This window comes from Argiope bruennichi, chromosome X1, assembly GCF_947563725.1.
Source record: "Argiope bruennichi chromosome X1, qqArgBrue1.1, whole genome shotgun sequence".
Lineage (NCBI taxonomy): Eukaryota > Metazoa > Arthropoda > Arachnida > Araneae > Araneidae > Argiope > Argiope bruennichi.
In genome coordinates this window covers 55741136-55761265 of record NC_079162.1, presented here as the reverse complement: position 1 = coordinate 55761265, position 20130 = coordinate 55741136, and positions in this window count along the sequence as shown.

Here is a 20130-nt window from a genome sequence, read left to right as displayed (position 1 = left end):
GGAAGATGCCTTTTAATTTTAGTTTGTGTGAAATAATTTTTCCAGTAATCACTGCATATGCAGCCAAAGTGAGAAATGCTTGATTCAGAAATTCAAACTCCTCCCCCCCCCCTCCTTCAGATATCACATTCAAATCATTCTTTTGAATTATAAATCATGTGAACTTATTTTGCCATGATTTGGAATGAAAATATGCATGATATCAACCATAGCATTCACTCTTTTTAATAAGTCATTTCTAATTCAGTTCTTGTAATAAAAAAAAAAAAAATTGATGTGAAATACATAAGTAATGGGACATAATAAGACAAAGCATGATCCATTTTTTAAAAATTTAGTTTTATTTTTTGGGTGTATTTAAATTTTAAGACTTAAAAGAATCCTATCAGTATTAGGAAGAAAAGGCAAGCTCCAGCTTTATAGGAAAAAATGTTGTGTACTAAATTGATTAATAATACTTGATACTGTCATATATCATGGAAAAACCAAACTGTGAACTGAATCCTGATATATTTATGGAGATCTTAATTTGTAAATCCAAGATGTCACTTGCTGCTCATCAGCTTTCATTATTTAATGTAATGAGAATAATGTAACTTATTACTGTCTAATTTGGGTTGTTTTCTATTCTAAAATAAATTATTTCAGTAGAAACAAAATAAAAATATCTGAATTTGTGTCTATAGAAGTATTGCAATAAAATATTAATAAGCTAATGAATAAATGGCCCAAAATTCAGTGTTCTATCTTTTTGAACAGCATATTTTTAGGAACTTAAGAAAATTAATATTTCAATTAATTAAATCTTTTTAACTGATATCTGTAAATCATTCTTTTTCAGTTTAGAAACTAATTACAGTGAAACCTCACATAATGAGATTAATTCGATCCTAAATCTTACTTGTAATATGTAACACTCGTTAAGCAAAACCATTTTTTCCCCATACAGATCTGTGTAAAATAGGATAGTGCATTTCATTCTGAAAAAAATACTCAAAAAATTTATAATTATATAGTTTATTGTTTAAGATGCATGCTTTTTTTTATATATACATGTCTGGCTATGCTTCCAAATTTGGCAAAAATATGAAATAGCATTGTCCTTAAATAAATTTGTAGCATACATATCTACTACTTAATCAGGTTGATGGTTCTCAACATATACTATAATTTTGCATGCTCTCAACATATTACTTATTTCACTGGAAGGTTGTTGTTCTGATGTATCTATTATTTCTTCCTGTCCTAACCAAATCTCTACAGTTTTTATCTGTGACACACAATGCAACTTCATGAGCTCTTCAGTAGTACTGGCTGTATTCTTCTACCAGCTCATCAATGCCATTGCTATCCACCTCTATCACCATAATCTTAGCCAGAGTCAAAATCTTGTGGATTGAAACTCCATATGCCCTCAAAGTTGTGTTCGACAATGCTATTGATCAAAACTTTTTCCATGTAGATATAAAGGTTCTCCAAACAAACACTCAGTACAGACTGATACAAGTCAATATTATGGTGTATTCTCGTCACTTGCTCTGCAAAACATTGCTTGCTAAGCAATTACATTTTACATTTTGTTTTACTCATTATGCAAGGATTTCGTTAAAAGAGGTTTGAGTGTAGTTTCAAAGCTGAAACTATAAAAATAAACAAAAGATCAAAATAGCAAAATTGGATAAATTACTAAATTTGATTATTTATTTTTCCTCAATTCAAACCATATTTTAAACTTCATATTATTCTGATGGTGTTACAGTTTTGAATTTTTACCTGCAAATTGTTGAATTCATCTATTGGCTTGAACATCTGAAATATTATAACATCTGATTTTAACTTGGCGATTTTTAAAATTCCAGATAGTGTTACAAAAATCATCCTGCAGTCCAACTAACTAGATAATGGGAAATGATGTTTTATTCCATGAAAACATAAAGCATAGATTATAAAAATATTACAAAAATGCATTCAAAGAACAGCACTTGTAGAATTTAGCACAAGCAGATAGTAAATAACTGATTAAATAACAGTAATAGCACACATAAACAACTTATCAGTATGCTGTATGGGGTAGGGGAAAAAAACTCTTGAGAAATTAACTAGAGATTGAGCTCTATGGGTTTATGAAGTTTTCCAACAGAGCATGATATCACATTAAATTCTTCAGATCTTGGTCCTTAAGAAGGATAGGACCATAATCCTTTCATTTCTACTTTGCTTTTCATTTTTGTTACCAAGGTCAGAAATTTATTGGTTTGCCATCCATTAAAAATCTCTAAAACTCTTTTATCATAAGGCTAATATAACATGAAAATGGTATTATAAATCCATAACAGTAGATTTTTAATTTGATTATGCTCTTTCAAAATACTTAATTAGTCTAAATAGATAGTGAGTATGGATAAGTAGGATACCGAATATGTATTCAAGCAAAGGTAATAAAATAATGCATCTTCTTGGACTTGCAGATAATAAACTCCTCAAATGAAATATGAGCTATGTATTGTGTTTACTTACGTAAAGATATTTATCGCAAATTACACTACATTATAAACCAAGCGAATTTATAATTTGATAAAACAGTTTCTATTCCAATTGAAGGGAAAATATAAAAGCCCATATGCATTTAGATAAAATGATTTGTTCACTTTAAAGTAATTGTACAAATTTGAAGCAATATTTTAATTATAAAATGATGATTATTGAATGCTTCTTATTCCTATTCCTTCACCAAGACAATTCTGAAGAGTTTATTATCGAAGCAGTTTACACTTTTGAATCCTCATTAATTCTAATGCAATGATTTTTTAAAATTTTTTGGTTTCTGAGAGTATCTTCTTTATCAACTGTAACAGTTGGTTATTTATTTAAAATGAAACGACAAAAAATGTTTTTATCTGTACCTATGTGTAATTTGTACATAGTTAATCCTTTTTAAAACCATGGGAAATATAATAAGCACCAAATTTATCAATTCATTAATGCCACCAGTAAGACTTCTGATTAGCACTGTATCTCTTAATAAATTGAGAAACCACAAAAAAATAGGGATAAATATTGTGACCACATTAATGTAGTCACAATAATAAAAAAGTAAAAATAAAATCAATTATTACTGTTAAACTGTAATGTGCCAATATCTAACATTATTACTGATTGAATATAAATGAGGCAGGCCTCTGTATTTAATCTCCTTTCCTTTGCATTGTGTCAAATATTGATATATCAGGAATGAATTAACCAAATACTGAGCAACATTACTTTTGAAGCATGATTGTTGGATCAGAATATGGCCAAATTTGTAAAATTGATTTAAACACATATTTCCCCCTTATTTGTCATTAGAAATAAGATGTCTTTCTTGGAAACAAATGTGATTAGATTTACATGTGTACAATAGTCTCATGTTAAATTAAAATTAAAGAAAAAAATGTTAAAATATTTTCATACCAGTTTTGCAAAAAAGAAATTCTGTTCGTACCAGCACAAAATGAAATAATCAAAGGTATATTCAACTCGTATTTTAAAAAAAAGTTTCATGTTTTAATCTTATTATTATGAATGAATCTATTTCCTATTCATAATAACTGATTAATATTTTAAAAAATTCCATTAATATAAATAAAACTGTTTTCAGATTTATACTAAATATCTATGTTTATATGATAACCAAGAATCATGAAAATTTCAAAAATGCTCTATTTTTAGTTTTGATGACATTTAGTTAATTTACAGACTCAATATGCTGACTATCTAAATATTTATTTTGATTAGGGATCGTTTCTCTTTATCTTAAATTTAAGATTTTAAAAAAATGTATGTATAATTAATTCTGTCAATACCAAAATTACATGCAAAACGTTTTTTAAGCAAGCTGTTAAAAATTATCTTCCTTCTTCCCTCCTTCTCAAAAAAAAAAAAAAAAAAGATATTTTTTGTCTTTATCTAGAACTTTTCATTGAAGAATTCAGTCAAGAATAATAACAAAGAAGGTAGTTTTTATATGCTGTGTAGAAACACATCTCTTACTTGGACATCCTCACAATTTTAGCCTGAGGAAAGAGAACATAAACATTTAAAGACGAAATAATAAGTTTTGAATTGGGAAATTCTCTTGACTGCATATCTCAAATGAGTGACAATGCAAAATGACCTGAGTCATCAAAACATCCATTGCTCAGTTCTCTTGTAATAAAGACAATTCTTAGAATTAATCTAAAACCTGTGTTTATAGACACAAAATACTGAAAGTTGCCTGATAATACCATTATCCTTTTATGCATCTTTTTTCCCAAAAGGGAAAAGGATGGTTTATTAAGTATAGGGTTCTTATGTACTTCAAGCTGATAAAATTTTATCTATTTTGCATTATAACAAATTTTAGGTAAAGGCTGAGTTTTTCTGTTGAATTCTTAATCAAAATAGCATAAGCAATAATGAAGTATTATTATTTCTTGGCAGAATTCTCTGTAAAGAAAATTTGTGCTTAAATGAATGAGAAAATTAAACACTCAGTTTTGGAACAGTACAGTTGTGAATAACATATTTGAAGAATTTCACCAACTTTTTAATGTTAATTTATTTACAAAGTACCAGTTGAATCATACATGTTAAAAAGATCCTATCCGTATTTCATTCATAATGTTGCATCAACCCTATCATTGACAATTCCAGTTTATTTCCTCTTCTTATGGCAATGGGCCATAAGAAGGAAGGCCCAATTTTCATTGGTCCAATAAATTGGTTGCGCTCCTCTTGATAGAGCTGCATTGTTATGAAATTAATTTTTATCATATAATGACTTGTTGTGTGTTTTATCATATAATGACCTTTGTTAAATTTAATATTTTACATGTTGAAAGCCCTACTTTTAGAGATCTGTTTTGATCTCTTGTAAATAAATAATTTATTCAACTCCTCTTTCTTTGAAAAACGAAACATTCTTAATAATAATAAAGTTTTTCTTTCAAAATAACTCAATCAAATAATTGAAAATAAATATGCCTCTTAAAGGCTACATAATGAATTATTCAAAATAACCCATGTAATATTTAAAGGTATGATCAGGATGATATCAATGGTATCATCATCTTATTCTTGAAATTATCAAATTTCGAGAACACTTGAGCCATGAAAATCTGATGGAATTCAATCTGTATGCACAGAAAATTTTCATCATGAAAAAAAGTAAAAGATTTAAGCCTTTGAGCATTTCTATTGGCACTTAAACATATGCAGAAAAAATATGATTATTATTGGTTTATTTTCTAAAAATAATGAGCAGGAAATCAAGTTCAATTATCTGTTGCCTTTTGAAATACGGAATTTCTCTTAATACTTTCTGATATTTTTACTAATGTATTTTAATAATTAACTAGATAGAATTCAATTACTTTTAGTGGCATTGTTTTAGTGGAATTTTATGTGCATCCATTTAATCATTTTAACTGGAAAAATAATACGAAAATCCTTCAGTAGATAAATATATCAATAACTTATAAATCCATTAAATTGGGTGCAGTTTTATCATAGTTACTTTTCTTATTTAAATAAATGGCAGTTGTCCCTTTTCCATTATGCATTCTAGTAAAAATAATATTTTTTAATCAGAACAAAGATTTTCTAGAAAGAATGAAAGAAAAACTCAATTATTTTCAGTATAATTGTTTTAGTAAGAAGTTTATGTGCATCCATTTACAGTCATTATAGCTGGAAAAAAAAACATTTTTTTAAAAAATTCTTTAGTGTATAATTATATTAATAACTCACAGTAAATTTAATTGCATGTAGTTTTATTTTAGTTATTTTTCTTATGAAATAAATAATTCCTTTTCCATTATATATTCATGTAAAAATTATATTTTTAAATCAAAACAAAGATTTTTTCTTTTTAAATCCATTTTATTATGAAATAAGTAACTCATGAATTTAGAAAAAAAATGTCTTGTTTACTTTATTATAACTTCTAAATGCCATTTACTGATTAAGTGTTAATTCAATTTACTACTAAGAAGTTAATAGAGCAGTCAAAGAGAAAAGTTGGTTTTTTGTTGTTGAAAAATCGAAGCATAAAAAAAGATTTTTGTAAATATATTGTCAAAAAAAAATCATCTTTCATGTCTTTTTTTATTATTATTTCTTTCACAATATATCATTTCCACCTATATATTCTTGTACAAAATGTGTCTGTAACAGTGAATTCCAGTCTTCAAAGCTCATTCCATTATTTTAGACTTGCTTGTGTTTTAAACTATATTTGATTATACATTTCTTTCAATAAATTCTATAAAAAAAAGTTCTTGTAGCAGCTCTACTTTATATTTGGCACTTTATATCTTACTGTTAAAATAACTTGTTTTTGTGTGCCAGCACTACCCTTAAAGTTTCTTCTATAATTTTAGAATCAGCTGTATAAGTAGCTAATATTTGTACAATAAAAAAAAAGAAAATATGGAAAATTTTCTGAAATCTTATCTAGATAGTACACAGTATTCTATCAGAAATTTGAAAGAAAAAATAAAACAGTTCTTCAAAGAAATTTGAAATAAAAAAAATTCACCATATTAAAAATAGAATAAAAAAGAAGGTAACGGAAGAAATTACTTTAAAAGATTAGAATGCATGCATGAATACCATGTCAAGGCATAAGTTCATCAACACACACTCATACAAAAAATACATTTCAGCATTGTCACTGCAAGTTTAATAGGATAAAATGACGTCAATGTGTAATGTTATCAATAACTTTTTCAATGTTTCTGATAACTTTTTAATGTCATGTTGTAGTTCAATGTCATGTAGAGCATCTATATCTTTAATAGCTGCTTTATTCTCACAGGAGATAAAAGTATTCAAATTATATTTTCATTATGCTTTCTTTCCTTATAACAAAGGTTGGTAGTTGCATTTTTCTTATTCCCAATTTGCTAATTATAGAGTATTAAAAAATGTTTCCTGCTAATATCAACATTTTAATATTTAATAAAAGCAGGATATAATTATATGTATAAACATATGACAAAAATTTGTTTCCTGCTAAAAAATTAATTATTTTTAGGGCTTTAATATAGTTCAGAGGATGGCATAGGGTAAATTGATGAAAGTCAGAAGCAGCATTAAATGAAAATATATAGATGAGTTTTTGGGGCCCCCTCTTGGAATGCAAAAGATATCAATAGCATAACTTTTTGATATTAACATGCCAACTACTGTGTTGTTACTATCCAAATATAATGTTTAAAATATTTATCTAATTCCAGACAATTAAAATAAGTGCACATTACTATTGCATAACTTTAAGGTACACAACACATGAATTAAAATATCAACACTTTTTTTAAAAAACTTTGAGGAACAGATAAATCAAAACTAAACTTCATTTTCATGAATAATTATTACTGCCTATCTATGTAGCCATTTTTCAATATCTAAACTGAAGAACGTAGTTATTTATTAAAAAGAAAATTGTTGTTCCATATGCTTAAAAAAAAATATTGAAAATTTATTTTATTCCTAAACTAGATAGCTGCTATCTTCAGAATGAAACTGCTGCATGAAGACAACAAAAATTATTTTTTATCTTTGATTCAAATGCTTCAACAATGCATATTAGCATGAAATCCAAATTATATTGTTAAAATGTTGGTAGAAAAAAAATGAAATTAAATTTTTGGAATATGTTGCATTATTCATGAAAATTGCATTAATTCATGGATTATCTATTTGGTAGTTTCAGGGATACAATTTTTGACTTATCTACAAATTGAGCTACTAAGATTTATATACTGATATATCTTAATAGAGGAATGTATAACCATGAATTCAGATAGCACCTGTGATGCAATCTTTTGTATTCTGATTGAATGATCTTCCATACAATGACAGTTACATAACTTGTGTTTCTTGGTACAGATTCACACTCATTTTTTAACATTTTTAAAACTTTACCCTCTATTATAATTCTAACATTACATTTAACTTTTATAATTTATTAATTAAGGATTACTTCTAATTATTTTGTTTTTATAACCTATTAAATGCTCATGAATTCTTTGGTTTTTTTTTCTTTAATGAGACTGATGTTTTACCTTAATGAAAAGTAAATACATGTTTGGTTCAGTACATCTAGTATATTTCTACAAAATTTCAAACCAAACCAAAGTTTGTTCATGCTAATATTCTAAATAATTTTGCTGGGAAAATACATGTTATATTTTGTCTTTAAAAATGAATGTTGAAAATATGAATCAATATAATTACCTTAGCATGTTATTCGCATGTTATAACATCTTAGCATGTTATTCGCTAATTCTTCCTCCAAGGAACTAAGATAACATAATTTTAAAAAAAGGTGTTATTCTCTGTTTTTCATATATACCTGCTAATAATTAACAAAATTTTATAATACAGTAATAATCTATAATTTTTATTTTTAAAAAAACCAATGGTAATTTTCATGCATATAAAATTGCAGAACTATAAGATAAAAGTTCAAACAGAATTTATGCTTATTATTAGAAATAATGATTCATGAAAGATAAATAAATGTCTCACTCAATGCACAAATGCAATTTGAAAAAAATAGGTGAACATAAGACTTTAATTTTAAAGACCTTTTCCAATATCTGAAATAATTCATGTTTACAGACGATGATATCAAATAAACATTAAAATTATTTAAAATTCATGTACTATAGTTTTTTTTAACAAATTTATATATTTTCTTATAAGTCAGTCAACATATCATATGTAATTGTAAATATAAAAATAAATACAATTAAAGTAAATACCAGATTTGCTAACAATGCTGAATTTGAACAAGTAATTTTATATTTTAGTTTAATTTTAAACCAAAAATAAACATATTCTGCTTTACAGGAAAAAAATAATTAAGCATGTATTTGCAATCTCTTAAATAATTTTAATGATTAAAATAAACAAACCTAACTAAAAAACTTGTATTCACTTTTATTACTCTTTGGAACTAGTAATAGTATATACTTTCAAATTATGACATGCTATATAATTATTAAAAACGACACTACATGGCAATTATTATATGAATTTAGGAGACATTTTTTTTATTATCATGCTTTATTCTAAAAAAAAAATGAAATAAAATTAGTCATTAATGGCTCTCTTATTTTGTTTTTATTCATATTGAACAGCAATATTACAAGGGAACACATTAAAAAGGCATGTGAATTTCTGAAGCATAAATTAAAAACATATTTAATGAATAAGAATATTAAACATTAATGAAATTGTTCAGTCCGTAATATATATAATCTTTAGCTTAAAACAAACTTTTAACTTGGGGTAGGGTTGTTGTTGTTTTTTAACTTGAAAACACACAAAAGAATACAATTAATATCCATATACATAAAAATTAGTAATCTGCATCTGTTACAGTAAATTACTAGGTAGTTTAAAAATTACAGAAGTGATGGATATAAAATTTTTAAACAGGAATGCTAAATTGAAAATTTAAAAGAAAAATAGCTTATAAAGTCAAATTATAACATTAAAAGAGACATATTTTTAAACACTGCATGACAATGATACAGTAAAGAATTTTCAATACATTAAAATATATTTCAACATTTTAATGTATTGAACAATGGAAACAATGTATTGAATAATGGAAAAGTTCAGACTTATCAAGAATATTTCCACAGGAGAAAGATCTTATATCTTAGTTGAAAATTTCTCAGTTTGTCCAAAAAAAAAAGAAAAAAGTTAAAATGGCTATTACTCAATAGTTCTGCACTCATTTTCCCTTCGTGGCAGTTAGATATTTGTGAAAAAGCACATGCATTTTGCTTAAATTAAAAGGAATCTTTAATCTCGGGGAAAGCATAATTTTTTCCTGGTTTGATCTTTGCAGTTTATTATTATTATTATTTTCTTGTATCTTTGCATAAAAATTTTATAATTTAATCTTTGCTCATAAAATTTCTCAGCTTATACATGATATTGACTGTTATTCACTTATCTCCAACGACTACCAGATGTTGCCTTTGAGGGTTTATTTTCATCTGCCTTAGCTCTAGAAGCAACTGTAGATTTAGAAGCAACAGAAGGCGCTTTTTTTTCGGTTTGTTTCCTAGTGGCATCTGTTCTTTGTGTAGCAATAGTTAAGCTATTTTTTGCATCACATTTCTTGGCTCCATATCTTTCTTTGGTATCTTTAGCATGATAATTTTTAGGTTGTATGAGTGGCAATCCTTGGCTGGCAGCTGATGAATTCTCTCCGGGAACAAATTTCCTAGTTTTTGAAAGATTACACATATGGGGTAACAGTCTGCCACTTGTTGGGTCAGTGGCCCTAACAGAAGTTGTCCAATCAGCTTCTATACTTTTTTTAGTAGGGGATGAAACTAAAGTTTTTTTCGGATAAATATTATCAGTATCTTCTGGCATTTTTAACATATCAATATCCACACCTGTAATTTCACTTATTAATTTAAAAAATGCAAAACGTTTGGGATTAAGTACACGGAATCTAATTGGTTCCTGATGACTACTGAGTGACTTTTCTGAGATAGTAGTCCCTTTAACTCCAGAAAGAGGATCATATACTTTTTTTTCTGTTTTGGTCTTAACAGATGCTCCAGTTTTTAATCCTCGGCTATCAGCTTTAGAGGAAGTAAAAGATTCTATGTTCTTACCAGCAGCTTCTAATCTTTTTCTAGTAACGGATGAAATGAATCTCTTTTCTGGAGAATTTTTGGAATTTTTGGAATTTCTGCCTGCTAAATATGCTTCAGCCCACCCCTTAAATTTAGGATATACGAATGCCGGAGGATTTAATGGTGTCACAAAACTAGGGGTTTGTTTAGCATTCCTTTTAACTCCAGATGGAGTGAAAGTTTTAGAAGAAATAAAAGGTTCTGTTTTCATTCCAACAGCTTTCATTCTTTTTCTAGTAGCAGGTGAAATGAATCTCTCTCTTCGATAATATTTACTGTAACTACCTAACCCTGCTGCAACCTGTTCATTCACATTAACTGCAGGAGATTTAATTGGTTCCTGATGACTAATAAGAGGTTTTATTGAAATAGCAAACTCTTTAACTTCAGAAGGAGGAGGAATAGATATGTTTTTTTCTGTTTTGGTCTTAACATGTGCTTCAGTTTTTAATTCTTGGCTGCCAGCATTAGAGGAAGTAAAATGTTCTGTTATTTCTGACTTTTTTGAGATAGTACTCTCTTTAACTCCAAAGGAGGTAATAGATGCTTCATTTTTTGTTCCAGCTTCTAATTCACAGGTTTTAACAGATACATTTCTTTCTGCATCCTGATGGTTAGCAGGGGTCACTGACAGATTAGTTATTTTAGCTTTGGGAGAAGCAACAGGTATTCTAGTTTTAAATTTTTTGCCAGCTTTAGAAGAAGCAAAATATTCTTTTATCTTCCCAATAGCTTCCATTCTTTTTTTAGTAGTGGATAAAATGACTTTCTTTCTTGAATAATATTTAGAATATCCCCAATCTGGTCCTAACTTTGCTGCAAGTTTCTCACAAACCTGTTTTACCGTTGGTTTAGATGGTTCCTTTTTACGACTAGGTAATGTTTCTCTAATAGTAATCCTTTTAATTGCGCATGCATCCTGATGACTAGCAGATGGTATCACTTTGATAGTAGTTATTTTAACTTTAGAAGCAAAAACTACTCTTTTTTCTGTTTTGATCCAATGAGTTTCTTGAACTGGTGCTTTTTCTTCTGCATCCTGTTTAGTAGTAGAAGCAAAAGATGCCCTTTTTTTATTTTTAGCTCCAATAGTTTCTTGAGCTGATGCTTTTTTTCCTGCATCCTGTTTAATAGTAGATCTTGTTTCTGAGGAAGTAGTCACCTTAAATCCAAAACGGCCAACAGATAATCCTTTTTCTTTTTGGATTTTAACAGTTTGTCTAGTTTTCAATCCTTGACTTTCAATTGACATATTTTTTCCTACATCAACTTTCTCAGTTTGTTGCGATTTGACACACATTATCCCCCGAGTCTTGGCAGATGATGTTGGTAAAAATTTAATTTCATTATTTTTAAATCCAGAAACATCTTTAGCTTCAGAGGAAATAGAAGACACCTTGTCTATTCTCTTTTTAGCAGTTCCTGACTTTTGTCCTACAGTTGATGAATTATTTCTTGAATCACGTTTTACAATTTTTTTCGTAACTCCAAACTTTTCAGTAATATGCTCATTCTCATTTATTATATTCAAAATGAATGGTTGTTGGTGGCCAGAAGTTGATACTTTTGAGAAAGAAGTAACAGTTTGCTTAGATTTAGAAAGAGCACCTCCTTTTTCTTTACTTCCAATGTAAGTAACAGATAATTGTTTTCCTGTTTTCATCTTAACAGTTTCTCCAGTTTTCAATTCTGGTTTTCCAACTGATGAACTTTTTTCTGCATCAGCTTGCTCCGTCCGTAAAAAACAACGTTTATTATGCAGCTGTTTTACATTTGCCTTACTTTGAGTCCTGGCACAAGCTGTTGGTAAAATATTAATCTCTTTTGTTTCAGATTTGGAAACATCTTTAGATACAAAGGAAACAGATGACACTTTTTTGTCTATTTTCACGGTAGCAGGTTTTGATCTTCGTCTAATAGCTGATGATTTTTTTTTTGAATCACATTTCTTAGTTCCCTGATTGGCTCCAAACTTTTTAACAATCTCTTTTTTCCAGTCTATTGCACTTGGCTTAAATCGCTCCTGAAGACTGGGAAGAATAAGTGGCATTTGTGAGAAAAAAAGCTCATTTATACGCAGCATTTTAGCATAATCAGAGGAAACAACAGGCATATTAGTTTCCATTTCAGTATTTGTAGTTTCAAACCTTTGTTGACAATTTAATGAATTATTTTTTGTATCGGGTTTTTGCGAGAAAGTGTTCAAATTTGGGTCAGATTTAAAAACAATTTCAGCAGAAGATAAACTTTCATTAGTTTGTCCAGCAGATTCTTCATTTAATTCTTGAGAAGCTGATAATTCCGTATACACTTTTTCCATTTGTATAAGAGTAACAGGGGTGCTAGGAGGTTTAGGAAATTCTTCTTTGAATTTTCTCGTTTTACCTGGCTCTTTTAGAATAACAGAAGCATTTTGTTGAGGTTTAGAAGTATCTTTGGTACGACAGGAAATAGAAGATTTTTTTTTCCCTGGTTTCATCTTCCCAATTTTAACACGTTTCAATCCTTGGATATCAGTAGACGAATTATTCTTTGCAACAAATTTCCTTGTTTTTGAAGGATGACTGATTATAGGTAACTGCTTCATTTTTGTTTGTCTCTGAAGGTTAACAGGTGATCTTTGAGAGATATTAGCCACATTTTGCTTAGATTTAGAAGCACCTTGAACCCCAGTGGCGCTAATAGTTTTTGCATTTTTCCATCCTTGTCTAACAGATAAATTACTTTTTGCATTATATTTTTTAGTTTTTAAAGGATTGCTACGGTTAGGCAATTGTTTTGCATTTCTTTGAATCTGACGATTCAAAGAAATGTAATTCACATTTTTGTTAGATTTAGAAACAAATTTAGCTCTAACAGAAGACCGAGGCAATTTCTGACCAGTTCTTTTGTCAGGTTTATCATTTGATTCTTCAGAACCTATTATTTTTTTAAACTCTGAATCTAAATTACTAATAATAGATACCACAAATTCTTTTTGATTACGGCCTTCTTTAACAGCATGTGAATAATTAGACTTTAAAAGAGCAGGTGTAGATTTTTTTTTAAATCTCTCAAAGTTATTAATTTGTGTTTCTAACTCATCATTAATAATGTTTTCCTCGTAATTGAATCTACCAACACAAAATGAACTCTTAAAAGCTTTGAAGAATTCAAAAAAAGATATATGTACTTCATGTTTTTGTCCTGGTTTTTCAAAGCTTTTGAAAGAGGCTTGAACAACATCAAATGGAAAATCAGGCCATATCAATAGCAGTAAACTGTGATATCCTTTAACAGTCCTTTTAATATCATTATAGAGTAATGCTTTATAAATATCCCACATTCTTTTTAAAACACATAGACGGTTATACAGAGTTGCATTGATAAATGAATACTTACGAAATAAAACATGCGTTCCTTTTTTAACATTGTTAAAATATTCCTTAAGAAATTCTCTTGGTGTGATCTTATTTTCCTCATTCTTTGCATTGAAGGATATCATTTGAGCTATAGCATCATCTAGATAAACATAAATTTTATATTTTTCTAAATAAGCCCTGCCTTCAAGCGCTTCAAAACCTACTTCATCATCTACACTATCAAAATCTGAGGATTCAGAAATTGTGGAATCTTTAAAAGTTGTATAACTATCTACATTATTTTTGCGTTTTTCAAAATAATACTTATTTTTACATGCTGATGCAGCTAATTCTTGATCTGAGCTATAGAAGTCTGTGCTTTCAATCTCAAACATTTTCTTATATTTAAGAAAATCAGATTTAGTGATTTTTGAAAATTCATTATAAATTTCATAACAATATTTTAAAGTATCCTCATCCATTTCATCCATTGGATGTAGTTTGTACAAGCTAAAAGTATCACTGTTATCATCATCCTCTGATAAGGTAGAAATATCACCATCATATTCTACACTCTCATCATCTGCTTCAGACAAGCTAGAAATATCACTGTCATCATCTGTCTTAAGTAAAGCAGAAGTATCCATAATATAGCTATCCATACTATCATCCTTCATTTTAAACAAAGTAGAAGTTTCTATATTATCTTTATCCATGTTATTATCTACAGTTTTAAACAAGATAGAAATTTCTCATAAAAATAAGATGTTCCCACACTGCACAGTAAAATAACTGCAACAGACATAAAATAAAAAGAAACCTCTGGAAAATTAAAAATTGGATGGATATTTTTTCATATTTAAATTTAGAAAATAATCCTTATTTTAAAGTTCAAGCTCACTAATCCCAAACATTGCCAACAAATTTATGTACAATATTCTTGTTAATTGCTCTTATCTGCTTTTACCACTAAAGTAATTGTGATATCTTCTCAAGTTTATTTACTAATTATCACACTAGATGCTCTATGATATGTTGTCATAAGAATCTTAGACAAGAAAACATATAGCAAAACATATTTAATAAGTTAGAATATATTCTGATTGGAAAAGAAAGCATATAATTTTTAAACTTCCACATTCCCATAAAATATATATGAAATCTGGAAAAAAATTTTATTCTTGAAAATTTTTTAAGGAGGTTGTGACCTCCCATCTCTTGTCCTACATAAAAACAAATAAAATTTACTCTATATGTGGAAAGATAAACTAAAATAGGAAGAAAGCTTTTTATAAAATGCATTAAATTGAGCTTATTTCAAATCCTACATATATATGTGCTGATATCATTCTATTCAAAATTTATTTAATTTAAATATCATCAATAGGGATTTCAAAATTTTTTTAATTTTAAAATCATATGCAGTCATAGTGGCTAACACAGTGAATAAAACTTCCACTAGCAGCCCTGCCTATATGGTTGCATTACTATTACATACAGGGAAGAGATAACTCTCCCCTCAGTTTTAACACTGAAGAAATACATTCTACTAAGTATGTTAAAATTTACTACTATTATAAATTGCAAGCATAGCTTTAAAAACTATACAATTGATAGACATAAAATATTTAAACAGAAATGAAAGCGAAAACTACACGGGAAATTAACTAACCTAGCTAAATAGTATCATAAAAAGAGGTATCTTTATTGGAGTTAGTTTAATTTTACATGAAATGTACTTTGTCAATTTAATTTTGAAACCATAGCATTGGTTAATTTATATAGATAGTATGTATAGCTGTTTTTACTATGCGAATGATCATGTAAATTGACTTCATTAACAATGACATTCATAGAGTAGGAAACTTTATTTCAATAGAAATTTTAAGACTGTTTTCATGCTTATATGCTTATTTCAAAAATATTTTAACACTTCTCAGCATTAATTCACCTCAGGCTTGCCATGAAGATTTCTTTGGATAGCAACAGCAGATTTTGATCTATGTCTACGAGTCGATAAATTATTTTCTGCATCAAGTTTTTCAGTTTGTAAAAGAGTGAGACTGTTAGACAACTGTTTTCCGCTTAGTCGCCCTCGAAGACTAGCAGATGATGTTCGTGAGAAAGTACTGACATTTTGTTCAGATTTAGAAGCATCTTTAGAGCCAGAAGAAGAACGTGATAATTTTCCTCCGATTCCTTCTACAGGTTCATCACTTGAAAATGAATTTGATTCTTTCAAACCTAATATTCTCTTAAATTCTGTACTCTGGACCAAATTGCTAGTAACTGACCACAATGATGCTTGATCACTTCCACTTTCTTCTAGAGAATGCATAAAATCAGCTTCAGAAATACTTGATGTGGTTTTTTCTCCTTGCTTAGAAATTCTAACAAATTCACTAATTTTCACTTCTAACTGATGATTAATAATGCTTGCTTCATAATCAAATGCACCAACACAAAATGAGCTTTTTAAAGCTCTAATAAATTCAGTGAAAGATGCACCCACTTCTTCTTTTTGCTCCGGTGTTTCAAAGCTTTTGAAAGAAGCCTGCACAACATCAAATGGAAAATTAGGCCACACCAACTGAAGCAAACAGTGATATTCTTTAGCATTTAGTCTATCATCCCTGTATAGTAATGGTTTATAAATTTGCATTACTGCTTTCATAACACAAAGACGGTTATACAGTGTTGCACTTATAAAGGAATACTCACGAAATAAAATGTGAGTTCCTTGATGAACACTGCAAAAATATTCCTTCAGAAATTTGGTTGGTTTGATTTTATTTGCTTGATTCTCTATACGCAAAGACATCATTTGTGCTACAGCATCATCTAGATAAATCAGTAAATTGTGTTTTTCTAAATAATTTGTATTTTCAACACATTCTAAGGCAACTCTTGTATCCTCCATGTTATTAATTTTACACAGTGTTCAAATTTCTCAAAACAGAGAAAAACAATACAATATGCAGAAAAAAAAATTGCAAGATTCAAAATAATGCTGTGTAGCAGTATATTTCTCCTATTCCTATGCACTGTCTAATTCAAGTTAAACACTTCTATGATAACTGATTCTATAAGAAACTTGGAAAGAGGAAAAGTGAAAGCTAAAATTTTTTTTAAAAGATTAGACTTTAAAACAATTAAAAATTACGAGGTAGTTTTTCACAATTATGTTATTGAAACGAGTAAATTATTTAAAAATTCGAGCAATTGAGTTAGTTACTAAATGAAATTTGTACTTGCTTTTCAGCCGTTTTATATCTGCTTCACTTAAAAATTCTAGCTCACCGTTCGTATCGGAAGAATTGACTGATTTATGTGCTTTGTAACGCAGATTAGCTATGCAGCTACTTTTTCTTTAAATCATTCGCGGTTTTGTTTTTTCTGTTCAACTAAATTACACCTTTCGTTTCTAAAACGTATAGTATTATTTCATCTAATTGCCCGTTGAACATTTGGAATAAATATGAATTCCATGCAAATTTTGTATACAATTAACACATTTATGACTAACCTAATTTTTGGTTGCAAGCTAAAAATACGATAATTCGATTCGCATATAGCATATGTGCACAAAGGTGGCTAGGTTTATCCAAAAATTGCAGTCAAAATATCGTGTTAGAAAACTGTCAACAATACATTTGTCCAAACCTTATCGGCAGGTATCACCAGACAGAAGCGGATAGCGGGAGAACGATCATGTAATGTTAACGGACTTAGAAAATTTTTTCGGGAGAAATATCCACCAGGCAGCTCTAATCGATAATATTTCGCTAAGGTGCTCAATTTTTGCATCCATTTCACACTACGCACCCTGGAGCAGATATAATATTATTTAAAGTTTATTATTGTATGCAAATACTTTTAGACTATTTGTTTTATTAATTCTATAATTTTTTTGCTTTGATTTAGATTTTTGTTTAACACTTTAAATGTGTTATTATCTAGAATTATGCATATATATATAGATAGGCATATAAATAATTTTAATTGAATTATTCTATGCAGGGATTTAAATTAAAATTTTAATCATTTGAGTGATTAATTTTATCAAATTTTTGAAACTGCAATTATTAAAAATAAAATTCTTTATGGTTTTGTACTATTTATCAATATATGCTTTATTAAACACATACTTTCACAATTACATATATCACTTTCATTGTTATTTAATTTTTGTACATTTCTGATTAGTGCATATCCAAAAGCAATATTTTTTTTTTTTTTTGTTCTTTTTTTTAACTATAACACTAGGAATATGATGATAAGGTTTCATAAGGAATATAATAATCTTACATATCTGATTTTAAATTCATTTATAAATTTTACATTATTTTAGATTCTCTATCAAGTCACTCATGTATTGCTTTAACCCTCTATATTTTGCAATTTTTTTAAACGTATATAATTTTAAATTTTCATTATATTGTTGTTTGAATTTTTTGTATTACTGATTACTTCATGAAAAATATTATTGATTTTCAATAATGGCACAATGTATGTTATATTTTATGTATATTTGGTTGTAAACTTTATTTTGAACTTTCTATCTTGTCAATCTAGAGTTCTATTACTATTCTGCAATTTTTTTCCTCAAAATCTGTTCAATTATATTGTTTGAGTTTTTGTATTATTAATTAGTCCAGAAGATTCAGAATTTGTTATGCTTTTTAATTTTTATAATTTGTATGCAATGGCAATTATATTTATGTTGCGTGATTTTCAGATATTTTAGAGAATTAATCTTTTTTTTTTTCTTACCTTGATTTTTATCTTTTCTACCTATACATTGTAGAACTTTTGTAAATTCTACATTAAATTATACTCATAATAATTTACTTTATAATTTCAAAATTTGATTTGCGATTTTGATATTTGAAAAATGTTTATAACTTAGTGCAGTATTCATCTTATATTTTGTAAAGAGTAATCAGATGCATTTTGTAGTTCTGATGTCTGTAATAAAAATTTCAAAATTGTTTATAATTCTTCTAATTTATTATTCTCATTCACTTTTACATTTCAATATACTTTTTCTTTCATTTAGCTTAGAAAAATGTCAAGTAAAAATATCAAAATATTTATTGCGTAAAATAAATAAAATGAATATAATGATATAAGAAATCTCTTATAATTTTTCTATAAAAACACTAACATTTTGGTATGGCAACATAATATATCTTATCAGATTTTTATAAAAATATAAAATTATTAATATTTATAATTCATAATTTCAAACAAAAATATTGAAACTTTTATTTAAATTAAAATGTTCAGAAATCAAATTTTTAAAAACATATTTGTATTATTTAAATATATCTGAAAGTATGAGATAGTAAATTAAATTCTCTAAATTAAAAAAAAAAAATTGCTGAAAAATCTTGGCAGCTGCACCAGTAGTCCTGAATGGACAAAAGTTGAAATCATATGAGTTATTAAGGTTTTTTTTTTTTTTAAAGAAGAAATGGTTAATAGTTATTCTTGAATTATTGATTAATTTTGTTTCTGATAAATGCATACCAATCATGGTGGTGAAAACACGTAGATTTTCTATTTTATCTTACTTGCCTAACTACAGAAAACTATTTCAGTAAGACATGACCAAAATAGTTATTCTATGATTGACTCCCTTTTGAGTATATAGTCATGTTAAATTTTATCTAAATATTGTTTATTTTTAAGAATCCAAAGAATTTGGGGAGGTGATCTTATTAAATTTTATTTTTGTCTCTTTTGATAAACATTTTATTATTAATTTAAACTGATGATTTTTTTTCAGGTTATCGTTCTCTGATGCTACCATAATAAAAACTTAAGTACTCATCAAATTTAATGTATATGCAGTAACAAAAAGTATATATGTTTTAAAAGAAAGTCCTTGCCACTGAAGGAAAAAAAAAAATGCAGTTGCAGAATAGTTCACGTTTATCACAGTTAATTGACAAATGGCTTTTTTTTCTTTGCCAGAATTGAATTTCAAAACTATAATTCATTATTATTATTTTTCAATTATTTATTAGACTGAAATAAAATTTAAGGAATGATTGAAATCAGTAGAAGTATATCCCCTTAAATTCCTTGCTCAA